Below are 17,713 nucleotides of genomic sequence, written 5' to 3'. Positions count from 1 at the left end.
GTTTATTGATGTTTGTGCACCTTTTTCTTATATGTCCAGCAGGCATTGTAGCATTTGTAGCATGGTTGGACTCCTGTGCGTTCCACAGGCTAACTTCCGGTCTCCTTGTTCCGGATTTGCACCAGGTGGAACGCATATTGCGTTCCACTTACTTTCACTATAGCCACTTATGCACCTATGTGTTTTACAGGCAAAACTTCCGGTCTCCCTGTTCCGGATATGCACTAGGTGGAACGCATATTGCGTTCCACTTATCTCTACTACAGCAACTTCTCTGTCCCGGATACGGTCTGGTGGAACGCATGTTGCGTTCCACCCACCTGACTTCCGGCCATGTGATTTTACTTTACGGAGAGACTAACGATCTGAGGGCAGTTTTCTATATAGTTCATTTAGATATAGACGTTCAGCCTTATACTCATCAGAAGCCCCACCAATGTACCTTTATTTTATGATAAAAATAACCTTTATTCCGATGATGTCATTTCTTGTAACTCCACCCACTGTTTTTTTGGCGCCAAAACGGCACATCCACATGTATTTAAAGCCCATACATTATGTCTGTTTTATATCCTGCTCCTGATGAAGGGGGTATTATGACCCCAGAAACGCGTTGAGCCGTACATTCACCAATAAAGAGGATTGATTACGTACCTTGGATTTGTTTGCTGCTTTATCAACCAGGCTGTACATCCGGGTCGTAGACATCAACCTATAACAACCTACACGTGATCCCAGCTTAGGGGGGTGACTTGTCACAGGTGTCTTGATATTATCCTTGTGGCGACCCCCCCTGTGAAGTGAGTGGATTTTTACCAATGATTTTATCTTTATTATTATGTTATTAGTTTTAATACTTTTAACCTTTTGGAAAACCTCTCATAGTATGCATCTATTTCTCATTCAGTTTTAGTGCTGGATGATTTTATCTATTGATACTACAAGTATCACCCTATTCCCGTCACCTTTTATCTAATATCGACTGTGTTCCACCCATCAGCTTATAGCACCTGAGTTTGGTGATCTTTGTTACCGTCAACGATCTTCTAACACCAACACCTACTTTTATTCTATTCTGTCCCTTGGGAGTTTGGCGCTCAACCGTATACATTTTTACAGTGATCGGTTTAACACTCGGGGTGGGTGACTACCCCTTGTTTTCTACCCTTCACTGATTCATCTCGACTCCTCCAGATCTTGCCTGGGAAGTAGCTGCTTACTGTCCTCTAGTAGCTCGTCCTTGCTGAAAAGTTGGGGGCACAGGACCTGCTCCTGGGCCATGCCAATTAAGCATCATGTCAGAGGAACCCACCGACTCTTGGTTGGGGGTGTCTGATGTCACTTGCAACAAATTTGAAGACCTAGTCAACCATTCAAGCACCGCTGGGTTGCTGGTCAAGACACGACTGCTAGATGACACCGGGAGCTTAGGTCTCTCGCTGCGACTCCTGCTGCCAATACCCCTTTTTCTGATTAATAAACCCCCCCAAAAAAATAATAATAATTCACTGCAGAACGGCAATTAAGACGTATTGGTTTTCCTATTTTTACACCCCCAAAAAAGAAATATAACAATCAGAATTTACCGCAGAACGGCTAATGGTAAAACACTAGGTAATACTGACATGGAAAGGATCTAGGAATTTTAGTGAACAGCAATATAAGCTGTAAAAACCAGTCAGGCAGCTGCCAAGGCCAATAAGATAATGGGTTGCATCAAAAGGGGTATAGATGCCCGTGATGAGAACATAATCCTACCACTTTACAAATCACTGGTCAGACCACACATGGAGTACTGTGTACAGTTCTGGGCTCCTGTGAACAAGGCAGACATAGCAGAGCTGGAGATGGTTCAGAGGAGGGCTACTAAAGTAATTACGGGAATGAAGAAATTACAGTACCCTGAAAGATTATCAAAATTAGGGTTATTCACTTTAGAAAAAAGATGACTGAGGGGATATTTAATTACTATGTATAAATATATGAGGGGTCAGTACAGAGATCTCTCCCATCATCTATTTATCCCCAGGACTGTGACAAGGGGACATCCTCTGCATCTGGAGGAAAGAAGGTTTGTACACAAACAAAGAAGAGGTTTCTTTACGGTAAGAGCAGTGAGACTATGGAACTCTCTGCCTGAGGAGGTGGTGATGGTGAGTACAATAAAAGAGTTCAAGCTGGGCCTGGATGTATTTCTGGAGTGTAATAATATTGCAGGCTATAGCTAGTAGAGAGGGGTCGTTGATCCAGGGAGTTATCTGATTGCCTGAATGGAGTCGGGAAGGAATTTCTTCACTCTTAAGTGGGGAAAATTGGCTTCTACCTCACATTTTTTTTTTTTGCATTCCTCTGGATCAACTTGCAGGATAACAGGCCGAACTGGATGGACAAATGTTTTTTTTCGGCCTTATATACTATGTAATATGTACGTAGCATTCCTATTAATGCACCACGTAAATGGCTGTAGTACAATGTAATTTCACAGCATAATGCCAATTAAGACATATATTTTCTCCCATTTTTTCACCACAAAACCCCCATACATATATTTTCTTTTTCTACACCACGTAAATGCCTGTAGTACAATGTAACTTCACCGCTGAACGGCAATAAGGACATATGTATATATATATTTTTTTTCTGATTAATATGACAATCATAATTTTTTTTCTACACCACGTAAATGGCTGTACTACAATGTAACTTTTTGGACTTATATACTATGTACGTAGCATTCCTAATAATGCACCACGTAAATGACTGTAGTACAATGTAATTTTACAGCTGAATGCCAATTATGACAAATATTTTCTCTTTTTCTTTCCTATTATTATTATTATAACAATCACAATTCACCGTAGAACGGGTGATGGAATGTACATATATTTTTTCTTCCTACACCATGTAAATGACTGTAGTACAATGTAACTTCACCGCTGAATGGCAATTAAGACATATATATATATATATATATATATATTTTCCTGATTAATAAACTCCTCCCCCCAAAAAATTATTACAATTCACCGCAGAACGGCAATTAAGACATATTCTTTTCCCTATTTCTACACATTAAAATAAGAAATATGACAATCACAATTCACCACAGTACGGGTGACGGGACGTACGTATATTTTCTTTTTCTACACCACGTAAATGGCTGTAGTACAATGTAACTTCACCGCTGAATGCCAATTATGACATATTTTATCTCCTTTTTTTTCCTATTTCTACACCACAAAAAAAAAAATATATAGCAATCATAAATAATTCACCGCATAACGGGTGATGGGACGTACGTATATTTTCTTTTTCTACACCACGTAAATGGCTGTAGTACAATGTAACTTCACTGCTGAATGGCAATTAAGACATATATATATATATATATTTTCTGATTAATAAACTCCCCCTCCAAAAAAAATTATCACAATTCACCGCAGAACGGCAATTAAGACGTATTTTTTTCCTATTTCTACACCACAAAAAAAGAAATATAACAATCACAATTCACCGCAGAACGGGTGATGGGGCGTACATATATTTTCTTTTTCTACACCACGTAAATGGCTGTAGTACATTGTAACTTCACCGCTAAATGGCACTTATGACACTTTTTTTTCCTATTAATACACCCCCCAAAAAAATGAATGTAAAATCAATGCAGGACAGCTAATGGGATGTACGTATCTATCCTATTAATACACCCCGTAAATGGCTGTAGTAAAATGTATCTTCACCGCTAAACACCAATTATGATACATATTTTACCTTTTTTTCTAATAATAACCCCACCCCCCCAAAAAGTAAAAGAATGTAAAATCAATGCAGAAAGGATAATAGGATGTATGTATTTTTCCTGTTAATACACCCCGTAAATGGCTGTATCACAGATATTGCACCCCAATCAAAAGCAAGGTTTGCTGGACTTAGTGATGTATCATATAGTGCAAACAACCTAAAAGCAATAAGTGCAGCAAGGTGTAATAGAATCGCTCCTATTGCACCCTGTTCTCCTTTTATAGTGTAGATAATGCCTCCCTATCCTTTCCCTACACCTTGACTAATCTTTCCCTGAACTTGTAAATCGTTTTTTTTTGGCACAATGAAGTCTTTCCTAGCACTTTCCCTAGCACCTGATAAGTCTCTCCCTGCACTAAGTTCACTGGAAAATGGCAGAATCCAAAATGGCTGAGGCTATTTATAGGGCTGTGACATCACAGGGTCTGGCTAGCTGCTGATTGGCTGCATGCATGGCATTGTGGGTGATCCCTCAGAGTTCTTTGCTCCATGTCCTAACAGGTGCAGCAGCCATTTTAGGAAAAAATGCAATTCGTTACCACAAAGCGTGAGGAAATTTGGATTCAGTGCAAATCAAATTTTTCCTGAAATTCAGATCGAATTCCACTTCGTCAACTTTGATTCGCTCATCTCTACTTACAACCACTAGAGGGATTACTATAACACATTAAATCCCAAAAAGCACAAAAATCAAATTTTTGTAGTGACATTAAAACTTAAAGGGAATGTGATTTCAGAAAATGACCAGTTTTTTATATCAAGTTTTTATGTCACTACCTACATTTTGGGAAAAAAAATTTGCACTGGCCCTAAGCAGAATTATATATAAAAAAATCCTGTTCTGTATATATCATTTTCATCAGTTCTCTCTTGATCTTCACAGACTGAATTTCGTTGATAGGTAACACCTAGATATTGATAACATTGGATTCACCATTCACAATAGGTGATGGTCACAGTGTACTTAGGGTACTTTCACATTAGCGGCAGGGGAGTCCGGCAGGCTGTTCCGGCGGGTGAACAGCTTGTCGGATCCATCGTGCCGCTAGTTCACGTGTACCTCTGAACTGCCGCTCCATCCCCTTTGACTATAATGGGGGTTGAGGCGGAGTTCCGGCGGCAGCATGGCAGCGCATGGTGAGAGGCAGCCGGACTAAAAGTACTGCATGTCGTATAGTCAATGGGGACGGAACGGCATTCCGGGGGCACACGTGAACTAGCGCCAGGACGGATCCGACAGGCTGTTCTCCCGCTGGAACGGCCTGCCGGACTCCTCTGCCGCTAGTGTGAAACTGGCCTTACTCTCCCTCCCTGCATAATGACTGCTGCACGGGTCATTGAGCATGTCTAAAGAACTTTCCCATAGAAATCGATGAGTCATCCTCTGTCTATTGTGGCCTATGGTCCATGATCGCTGCTGTAAAGTATATATCTATCTGCTGTCAACAGAAGCTCAGGCAAGATGGCTGCCCCCATAATCATATATACAAGACAGAATAAAATATCTAGAATCAGAAAATATAAGCAGATTAGAAAAAAGGAAAATATATATATCACTGTCTGGTTTTAATGAGTAACAAATATAGGTTATACGTTATCTTTTATTCACCTTGGATTAATAGCAGTTGAAAGGTATGAGCAGCTATACAGTGCTTCTTTTAGGTATACGCTGACATTGTTACATATTCACACATAGTGACATTGCTGCAGTCCTGCCAAATATCCAGGTAAAGGGGTTGTCCAGGATTATAAAAACATGGCTTCTTCACCCCAAAATGTAGTACACGAACAGGCAATGCATTACAATACAAATGTATTGCAATGCATTGCAGAGGGGATCAAACCCCCAAAAGTGAACATAAGAAATAAATAAAGAAAAAAAAGTAAAAGAAAAATGTTTTTAATAAAATTAATAAAGTAATAAAATTTATCAAGTAAAAAAAAGAAAAAAATGCCCCTTTCCCCCCTTATTTTATAATAAAAAACCGAAAAAAATAAAATAAACACACATATTAGGTATCGCCGTGTTCGTAATGACCGGCTCTACAAATAAATCACATGCTCCACCCTGTCCGATAAATACCATAAAAAAATTAAAATAAAAACGGTGTAAAAATCACCTTACATCACAAAAAGTGCAACACCAAGTGATCAAAAACGTGTATGCCCCCCAAAATAGTAAAACTTAAGTAAATAAAAAAAGTATACATATTTGGTTTCGCCGCGTCTGAAATACCCTGATCTATAAAAATATCACATGACCGAACCCCTCAGGTGAATACCATAAAATAAAAAATAAAACGGTGTATAAAAAGCTATTTTTTGTCACCTTACATCACAAAAAGTGTAATAGCAAGCGATCAAAAAGTCATACGCACCCCAAAATAGTGCCAATCAAACCGTCATCTCACCCCGAAAAAAATGAGCCCCTACACAAGACAGTCCCCCAAAAAATAAAAAAAAATCTATGGTTTTCAGAATGTGGAGACACTAAAGAATCTTTTTTTTTTTTTTAATGCTTTGTTATGTAAACCTGAAACAAATAACCAAAAAAAGTTGTCATATTTGGTATTGTCACGTCCGTGACAACCTGCTCTTTAAAAATACCACATGAATTTTGTAAATAAAAAAATATATAAAAACGGTGCCAAAACAGCTATTTCTTGTTACCTTGCCTCACAAAAAGTGTAATATAGAGCAACCCAAAATCATATGTACCCTAAAATAGTACCCCAAAAAATGCCACCCTATCCTGTAGTTTCCAAAATGGAGTCACTTTTTGGGTGTTTCTACTCTAGGAGTGCATCAGGGGGGCTTCAAATGGGACATGGTGTCAAAAAAACAGTCCAGCAAAATCTGCCTTCCAAAAACCGTAGGGCATTCCTTTTCTTCTGCGCCTTGCCGGGTGCCCGTACAGCAGTTTACAACCACATATAGGGTGTTTCTGTAAGCTACAGAATCAGGGCCATAAATATTGAGTTTTTTTTGGCGGTTAACCCTTGATTTGTAACAGAAAAAATGGATTAAAATGGAAAATCTGCCCAAAAAGTGAAATTTTATCTATTTTTTCCATTAATTCTTGTGGAACACCTAAAGGGTTAACAAAGTTTGTAAAATCAGTTTTGTATACCTTGAAGGGTGTAGTTTGTAAGAGGGGTCATTTTTGGGTGGTTTTTATTATGTAAGCCTCACAAAGTGACTTCAGACCTGAACTGGTCCTGAAAAAGTGGGTTTTAAAATTTTTCAGAAACATTTCAAGATTTGCTTTTAAACTTCTAAGCCTTGTAACATCCCTAAAAAATAAAATGGCATTCCCAAAATGATCCAAACATGAAGTAGACATATAGGGAATGTAAAATACTAAAAATGTATGGAGGTATTACTATCTATTATAAAAGTAGAAAAATTTAAATTTGGAAATTTGCTAATTTTTCCTAACTTTTGGTAAATTTGGTATGTTTTTATAAATAAAAATGATTTTAACTCCATTTTACAGTGTCATAAAGTACAATATGTGATGAAAAAACGATCTCAGAATGGCCTGGATAAGTAAAAGTGTTTTAAAGTTATTCACACATAAAGTGACACTGGTCAGTTTTGCAAAAAATGGCCTGGTCCTTAAGGTGAAATATGGACGTTACACCTAGAGGCTCAGCTCTTTCTGCAACTGCCGCCCCGTCTCCACTTTGATTGGTAGGAACAGGCAATAAAAAGCCATCACGCCTGGCCCTGTCAATAAAAGTGGATAAGGGTGCAGCAGTTGCAGAGAGAGCAGAAGCACTGTATATACTGTACAAACTTTTCAAATTATATTTATCCAATATGAATAAAAGTTACATTTTATTGAGGTCATATAAAAAAAATATGTTTATGCCCTATCACAATTGGGCATTGATTTTGATGATATGATAAAAAAGGTGTCACTCACAATATGTTTAACCCCTTCAACCCCAGGCCTGTTTTTACCTTCCTGCCCAGGCCATTTTTTGCAAATCTGACATGTGTCACTCTATGTGGTAATAATTTTAAAAAGCTTTTACTTATACAGGTCATTCTGAGACTGTTTTCTTGTCACATATTGTACTTCATGACAGTGGTAAAAAACAATAAAAAAACATTTTTATTCATAAAAAAATACCACATTTACCAAAAAATTTTAAAAATTGGCAAATTTCCAAATTTCTATTTCTCTACTTTTATAATAGATAGTAATACCTTCAAAAATAGTAATTACTTTATATTCCCCATATGTATACTTTATGTTTGGATTATTTTGAAAATTACATTTTAATTTTTGGGGACTTTAGAAGGCTTAGAAATTTGGAAGCAAATCTTGAAATTTTTCAGAAAATTTCCCAAACCCACTTTTTAACCCCACAGCCTTATTTCACCTTAAGGACCAGGCTATATTTTGCTAATCTGACCAGTGTCACTTTAAGTGGTGATAACTTTAAAACGCTTTGACTTATTCAGGCCATTCTGAGATTGTTTTTTCATCACATATTGTACTTCATGACCCTGATAAAATGAAGTAAAAAATAATAATTTTTATTTATAAAAAAATACAAAATTTACCCAAAAATTTTAAAAAATTGCAAATTTCCATGTTTCAATTTCTCTACTTCTATAATACATTGTAATACCTGCAAATATAGTTATTACTTTACATTCCCCATATGTCTACTTCATGTTTGGATTATTTTGGGAATGGTATTTTATTTTTGGGGGATGTTATAAGGCTTAGAAGTTTAGAAGCAAATCTTGAACTTTTTCAGAAATTTTCAAAAACCCAATTTTTATGAACCAGTTCAGGTCTGAAGTCACTTTGCGAGGCTTACATAATAGAAACCACCCAAAAATGACCCCATTCTAGAAACTACATCCCTCAAGGTATTCAAAACTGATTTTACAAACTTTGTTAAACCTTTAGGTGTTCCACAAGAATTAATAGAAAATATTTCACTTTTTTTGCAGATTTTCCATTTTATTTAATTTTTTCCAGTTACAAAGCAAGGGTTAACAGCCAAACCAAACTCAATATTTATGGCTCTGATTCTGTACTTTACAGAAACACCCCATAAGTGGTCGTAAACCGCTGTACGGGCGCACGCCAGGGCGCAGAAGGAAAGGAATGCCATACGGTTTTTGGAAGGCAGGTTTTGCTGGACAGTTTTTTTGACACCATGTCCCATTTGAAGCCCCCCTGATGCACCCCTAGAGTAGAAACTCCATAAAAGTGACCCCATCTAAGAAACTACACCCCTTAAGGTATTCAAAACTGATTTTACAAACGTCGTTAACCCTTTAGGTGTTCCACAAGAGTTATTGGCAAATGGAGATTACATTTCTGAATTTAAATTTTTGGGCAAATTTTCCATTTTAATCCATTTTTTCCAGTAACAAAACAAAGGTTAACAGACAAACAAAACGTAATATTTATGGCCCTGATTCTGTAGTTTACAGAAACACCCCATATGTGGTTGTAAACTGCTGTACGGGCACACGGCAGGGCGCAGAAGGAAAGGAATGCCATACGGTTTTTGGAAGGCAGATTTTTCTGGACTGTTTTTTTTTACACCATGTCCCATTTGAAGCCCCCCTGATGCACCCCTAGAGTAGAAACTCCATAAAAGTGACCCCATCTAAGAAACTAAAACCCTAAAGGTATTCACAACAGATTTTACAAACGTCGTTAACCCTTTAGGTGTGCCACAAGAATTATTGGCAAATGGAGATGAAATATGAGAATTAAAATTTTTGGGCAAATTTTCCATTTTAATCAATTTTTTCCAGTAACAAAGCAAGGGTTAACAGCCAAACAAAACTCAATATTTATGGCCCTGATTCTGTAGTTTACAGAAACACCCCATATGTGGTCGTAAACTGCTGTACGGGCACACGCCAGGGCGCAGAAGGAAAGGAATGCCATACGGTTTTTGGAAGGCAGATTTTGCTGGACTGTTTTTTTTGACACCATGTCCCATTTGAAGCCCCCCTGATGCACCCCTAGAGTAGAAACTCCATAAAAATTGACCCCATTTTAGAAACTACGGGATAGGGTTAAAGTTTTGTTCGTACTAGTTTAGGGTACATATGATTTTTGGCTGCTCTATATTACACTTTTTGTGAGTCAAGGTAACAAGAAATAGCTGTTTTGGCACCGTTTTTATTTTTTGTTATTTACAACATTCATCTGACAGGTTAGATCATGTGGTATTTTTATAGACCCGGTTGTCATGGACGCGGCGATACCTAATAACAATGATTTATTTTTTTAAACAAAAAAAATTATGTCTTAGTGTTTCCATAATTTTTTCAGTTTTTGGGCTATTACCTTGGGTAGGGTATGATTTTTGCGGGATGAGATGACGGTTTTATTGGCACTATTTTGGGGTGCGTGCGACTTTTTGATCGCTTGCTATTACACTTTTTGTGATGTAAGGTGACAAAAAATGCAATTTTTTGCACCTTTTTTTTATGGTATTCACCTCAGGGGTTAGGTTATGTGATAATTTTATAGAGCAAGTTATTACAGATGCTGCGATATCTAATATGTATACTTTTTTTTATTTATGTAAGTTTTACACAATGATTTCATTTTTGAAGCAAAAAAAGTCTTTTTTTAGTGTTTCCATAGTCTGAGAGCCATAATTTTTTCAATTTTTGGGCGATTACCTTGGGTAGGGTATTATTTTTGCAAGATGAGATGACGGTTTTATTGGCACTATTTTGGGGTGTGTGTGACTTTTTAAACGCTTGCTATTAAACTTTTTGTGATGTAAGGTGAAAATGGTTTATTTAGCACAGTTTTTATTTTAAATATTTTACGGTGTTCATCTGAAGGGTTAGGTCATGTGATATTTTTATAGAGCCGGTCCATACGGACGCGGCGATACCTAATATGGATACTTTTTTTTATTTATGTAAGTTTTACACAATAATATCATTTTTTAAACAAAAAAAAATCATGTTTTAGTGTTGCATATGACTTTTAGATTGCTGGCTATTACACTTTTTGTGATGTAAGGTGACAAAAAATGGTTTATTTAGCACAGTTTTTATTTTTCATTTTTTACGGTGTTCATCTGAGGGGTTAGGTCATGTGATATTTTTATAGAGCCGGTCGATACGGACGCAGCGAAACCTAATATATATACTTTTTTTTATTTACTTAAGTTTTACACAATAACAGCTTTTTTAAAACAAAAAAATTATGTTTTAGTGTCTCGATATTCTGAGCCATAGTTTTTTTTATTTTTTGGACGATTGTCTCAGGTAGGGGCTCATTTTTTGCGGAATGAGGTGACGATTAGATTGGTACTATTTTGGTGGGCAAACGCCTTTTTGATCGCTTGCTGTTGTACTTTTTGTGATGTAAGGTGTCAAAAAATTGCATATTTAGCACAGTTTTTATTTTTTACGATGTTCATCTGAGGGGTTAGGTCATGTGATATGTTTACAGAGCCGGTCGATACGGACGTGGCGATACCTAATATGTATCCTTTTTTTTAGGCTACTTTCACACTGGCGTTTCTGGGTCCGCCTGTGAGATCCGTTTCAGGGCTCTCACAAGCGCCCCAAAACGGATCAGTTTAGCCTCAATGCATTCTGAATGGATAAGGATCAGTTTTGCCTCCGATCAGTCTCCATTCCGCTCTGGAGGCGGACTGCAAAACGCTGCTTGCAGCGTTTTGATGTCCGTCTGATGAAACTGAGTCAAACGGATCCGTCCTGATTTACAATGTAAGCCAATGGGGACGGATCCGTTTTCACTGACACAATATGGTGCAATTGAAAACGGATCCACCTTCCATTGACTTTCAATGTAAGTCAAAACGGATCCGTTTTCATTATCACGAACAAAAAATAAATAATTATTTTTTATTAGATTTTTTTGTTGTTCATGGTAATGCAAACGGATCCGTTCTGAACGGATACAAGCGTTTGCATTATAGGTGCAGATAACAGACGGATCCACACCTAACGCAAGTGTGAAAGTAGCCTTAATAATTTTTTATAACTTTATTTGGGGAAAATTAAGTTTTTGTTTATTTTTACTTGAAACTTAAAATTTTTTTGGGGGGAAACTATTTTTTCAACTTTTTTTTCACTATATTTTTTTGTCCCACTTTGGGACTTGAACTTTTAGGGGTCTAATCCCTTTGGAATGCATTCCAATACTTCTGTATTGGAATGCATTGGCTCGTCACCGGAAGGCAGCGCACTGCCTTTCATGCCATTGGGTCCCCCCTACAGCCGCATAGGGACCCGATGGCACCGCTGCCAGCCGCTGCAACCGCAGGTAAAAGCTGCAAACTGCAGGTCTAAATTGACCTGCGATTTGCGGCGAGCACCGACACGGGGGGGGGGGGGCTCACGGGAACATTTAACCAAGGTGCCTGCTCAATGATTTGAGCAGGCACCGGATTCTGATCACCGCCCGCCGGTGATAGGAACAACACATGACGTACCGGTACGTCATGTGTCCTTAAGTACCAGGACAACATGCCGTACTGGTACGTCATGTGTCCTGAAGAGGTTAAGGACCAGTTCAGGTCTGAAGTCACTTTGTGAGGCTTACATAATAGAAACCACCCAAAAACCAGATTTTAGAAACTACACCCCTCAAGGTATACAAAACTGATTTTTACTAACTTTGTTAACCCTTTAGGTGTTCCACAAGAATTGATGGAAAATGGAGATGAAATTTCAGAATTTCACTTTTTTGGCAGATTTTACATTTTAATCCATTTTATTCCAGTAGCAAGGCAAGGGTTAACAGCCAAATAAAACTCAATATTTATTACCCTGATTCTGCGGTTTACAGAAACACCCCACATATGATCGTACACTGCTGTACGGGCACACGGCAGGGCGTAGAAGGAAAGGAACGCCATATGGTTTTTGGAAGGCAAATTTAGCTGAACTGGTTTTTAGATGCTATGTCCCATTTGAAGCCCCCCTGATGCACCCCTATAGTAGAAACTAAAAAAAGTGACCACATTTTGGAAACTATGGGATAAGGTGCCAGTTTTATTGGTACTACTTTGGGGTACATATGATTTTTTATTGCTCTATATTAAGTTTTTTGTGAGGCAAGGTAACCAAAAAATTGATTGTTTGGCACCGTTTTTATTTTTACAGCGTTTACCTGAGGAATTAGGTCATGTGACTTTTTTATAGAGCAGATCGTTATGCACATGGTAATACGTAATATGTTTGCTTTTTCTTATTTATTTAAGTTTTACACAATAATAGCATTTTTGAAACCGAAATAATGATATTTTAGTGTCTCCATTGTCTGAGAACCATAGCTTTTTTATTTTTAGGTAGGGTCTAATTTTTTGCCGGTCTGATTGGTACTATTTTGGAGGGCATACGCCTTTTTGATTACTTGATGTTGCAATTTTTGTGATGTAATGTCACCAAAATTGCTTTTTTTTGCACATTATTTTTTTTACGGTATTCACCTGAGTGGTTAGGTCATGTGATATTTTTATAGAGCTAGTTTTTACAGATGTGGCAATACCTAATATGTATACTTTTCAAAAAATTTGACTTTAGCACAATAATAGCAGTTTTGAAGGAAAAAATTATCATATTTTAGTGTCTCCATTGTCTGAGAGTAATAGTTTTTTTATTTTTTGACCGATTCTCTTATGTAGGGTCTCATTTTTTGTGGGATGAGGTGACGGTCTAATTGGTACTATTTTGGGGGCATACGCCTTTTTTGATCACTTGCTGTTGCAATTTTTGTGATGTAATGTGACAAAAATTGCATTTTTTTTACACCGTTATTTTTTTTTTACGGTGTTCACCTGAGTGGTTAGGTCATGTAATATTTTTATAGAGCAGGTTGTTACAGATGTGGCGATACCTAATATGTATATTTTTTAAATTTATTTCACTTTAGCACAATAATAGCAGTTTTGAAACGAAAAAATGATATTTTAGTGTCTCCATGTACTGAGAGCTATATATTTTTTTTTTGGGAGCGATTGTCTTAGGTAGGGGCTCATTTTTTGCGGGATGAAGTGACAGTTTTATTGATAACATTTTGGGGGGCATACGCCTTTTTTTTATCGCTTGGTGTTGCACTTTTTGTGGTGTAAGGTGACAAAAATGTTTTTTTTTACACCGTTTAAATTTATTTTTTTATGGTGTTTATCGGACAGGGTGGATCATGTGATATATTTATAGAGCCGGTCATTACGGACGCGGCGCGATACCCAGAATGTGTACGTTTTGTTTTTGTTTTTTATTATAAAATAAGGGGATAGGGGTGTTTTTTTTCTGTTTTACTTTATTAATTTTTTTACTTTATAAATTTTATTAAAAACACTTTTTTTTTACTTTTTTTTTACTTTACTTTATTTATGACATTCACTTTTGGGGGTCTGATCCCCTCTGCAATGCATTACAATACATCTGTGTCATACACTAACTGAGTCATACACTAACAGGTTGCCTAGGAGAACCAGCCTGAGGCTGCATCTCCTCGGCACCCGTAGAAGGCAGTTCCTGATGCCGTGCAAGGCATTGGGCAGCCTCTGCACGGCATCGGGCTGCCTTGTGTCGCATCGGGTCCCCGCCACAGCAGTTCGATCGTTCACCTGACAGAAACCTCTTCTATGTCGCGGTCAGCATGGACCGTGGCATAGAAGGGGTTAATCCGCCAGCATCAGCGATGCCAGCAGATACAGCAGGGGCCCGGCTACCACGGATTGCCAGGCCCCTGCAGTGATTGTGCGATAACTATGACGTACTATTAAGTCAAATTGCGGGAACTCAGTGGTTCCCATGACGTAGTAGTACGTCATAGGTCGGGAAGGGGTTAAAAAATATTTCACATTGAGATCTCAATAGACCCTAGAGTATGTCTACACATATCTGTAAAGAAATGTAACGTATAGTACAGACCAAAAGTTTGGACACACCTTCTCATTCAAAGAGTTTTCTTTATTTTCATGACTATGAAAATTGTAGATTCACACTGAAGGCATCAAAACTATGAATTAACACATGTGGAATTATATACTTATCAAAAAAGTATGAAACAACTGAAAATATGTCATATTCTAGTTTCTTCAAATTAGCCACCTTTTGCTTTGATTACTGCTTTGCACACTTTTGCCATTCTCTTGATGAGCTTCAAGAGGTAGTCACCTGAAATGGTTTTCACTGCACAGGTGTGCCCTGCCAGGTTTAATAAGTGGGATTTTTTGCCTTATAAATGGGGTTGGGACCATCAGTTGCGTTGTGGAGAAGTCAGGTGGATACACAGCTGATAGTCCTACTGAATAGACTGTTAGAATTTGTATTATGGCAAGAAAAAAGCAGCTAAGTAAAGAAAAACGAGTGGCCATCATTACTTTAAGAAATGAAGGTCAGTCAGTCCGAAAAATTGGAACAACTAAAACAACTAAAAAAATATGTCATATTCTAGGTTCTTCAAAGTAGCCACCTTTTGCTTTGATTACTGCTTTGCACACTTATGGCATTCTCTTGTTGAGCTTCAAGAGGTAGTCACCTGAAATGGTCTTCCAACAGTCTTGAAGGTGTTCCCAGAGATGCTTAGCACTTGTTGGCCCTTTTGCCTTCACTCTGCGGTCCAGCTCACCCCAAACCATCTTGATTGGGTTCAGGTCCGGTGACTATGGAGGCCAGGTCATCTGGCGCAGCACCCCATCACTCTCCTTCATGGTCAAATAGCCCTTACACAGCCTGGAAGTGTGTTTGGGGTCATTGTCATGTTGAAAAATAAATAATGGTCCAACTAAACGCAAACCGGATGGAATAGCATGCCACTGCAAGATGCTGTGGTAGCCATGGTGGTTCAGTATGCCTTCAATTTTGAATAAATCCCCAACAGTGTCACCAGCAAAGCACCCCCACACCATCACACCTCCTCCTCCATGCTTCACGGTGGGAACCAGGCATGTAGAGTCCAACCGTTCACCTTTTCTGCGTCGCACAAAGACACGGTGGTTGGAACCAAAGATCTCAAATTTGGACTCATCAGACCAAAGCACAGATTTCCACTGGTCTAATGTCCATTCCTTGTGTTCTTTAGCCCAAACAAGTCTCTTCTGCTTGTTGCCTGTCCTTAGCAGTGGTTTCCTAGCAGATATTCTACCATGAAGGCCTGATTCACACAGTCTTCTCTTAACAGTTGTTCTAGAGATGTGTCTGCTGCTAGAACTGTGTGTGGCATTGACCTGGTCTCTAATCTGAGCTGCTGTTAACCTGCGATTTCTGAGGCTGGTGACACGGATGAACTTATCCTCCGCAGCAGAGGTGACTCTTGGTCTTCCTTTCCTGGGGCGGTCCGCATGTGAGCCAGTTTCTTTGTAGCGCTTGATGGTTTTTGTGACTGCACTTGGGAACAGTTTCAACGTTTTCCCAATTTTTCGGACTGACTGACCTTCATTTCTTAAAGTAATGATGGCCACTCGTTTTTCTTTACTTAGCTGCTTTTTTCTTGCCATAATACAAATTCTAACAGTCTATTCAGTAGGACTATCAGCTGTGTATCCACCTGACTTCTCCACAACGCAACTGATGGTCCCAACCCCATTTATAAGGCAAAAAATCCCACTTATTAAACCTGGCAGGGCACACCTGTGCAGTGAAAACCATTTCAGGTGACTACCTCTTGAAGCTCATCAAGAGAATGGCAAAAGTGTGCAAAGCAGTAATCAAAGCAAAAGGTGGCTAATTTGAAGAAACTAGAATATGACATATTTTCAGTTGTTTCATACTTTTTTGATAAGTATATAATTCCACATGTGTTAATTCATAGTTTTGATGCCTTCAGTGTGAATCTACAATTTTCATAGTCATGAAAATAAAGAAAACTCTTTGAATGAGAAGGTGTGTCCAAACTTTTGGTCTGTACTGTATGTGCAATGTATGTGTTGCTTTCAACTTAATTGCTCGACATTGGAAATACCCTCCACCCAACCCCAACTAGTAAAGCCCAGCTGGATCTTCATTGCTTCAACTTCTAACAGGAATAAGAAAAGAATGGCACATCATAGAGTTGTCAATTAATAGATGCTGCAAAGCAATCAGTTGGTATTTTGATTTTTTTTCCGTTTTTTTTTTTTCCATTTGAGGGAAAAGAGTGGTTCTAATTGTCAGAAGGAATAGGGTTGGATTATGTACACTGCATTGTGAATATTGAATAACTAGCATGATTACATAAATTACCATGGAAACTGTCTACCACCCATCACCTTTGCTGAAGCATGTGAAAGAAGTTAGAAAACTCACTATTCTCAGCTATTCAGAGCACATTTGATTACCTATGCTGATTATTTGTAATTGCACTTTGACTGTTTAAGGAGGACCTGCCACCACTCCTGACATGCCTGTTTTAATAGCTTCATGCATTCCCCGTGTAATAACAATTATATATTATTTCAACTAGAAGCTATGAATGAATTGCTATTAGCCTTCAGTAGGGGGACAGAGGGGTGGTAACCAGTTGGGGGGGGGGGGGGGTGTACCTGCATAGTCTGACTCTATCCAATCAGTGCAGCCATTTTCAGACTGTGCAGGTACACCCCCCAACTTGTTACCTCCCCTCTGTACCCTTACTGCAGGCTGTTAGCAATTCATTCATAACTTCTGGCAGAAATAACAGAGGAATGGCAAAACATAGAGTCATAAGAATAGATGCTCCAGAATTGTTATAACACGAGGAATGCCAGGAGTGGTGACAGGTGCTCTTGAATGTGTACATTTTCTTCAATAAAACAAATGCAAAAAAATATATAAAAATTATCTGAATACAGTGGCAGTCGATGGAATATATAAGTGAAAAGTAAGTGGGGAATTTATCATATTGTTAATATTTGAATATTTGAATTTAGTTCAGTTTTGCAAGAGTCTCCATTGGCGCACATTG

Source organism: Bufo gargarizans, chromosome 1, assembly GCF_014858855.1.
Source record: "Bufo gargarizans isolate SCDJY-AF-19 chromosome 1, ASM1485885v1, whole genome shotgun sequence".
Classification (NCBI taxonomy): Eukaryota; Metazoa; Chordata; class Amphibia; order Anura; family Bufonidae; genus Bufo; species Bufo gargarizans.
This window is presented reverse-complemented; position numbering follows the sequence as displayed.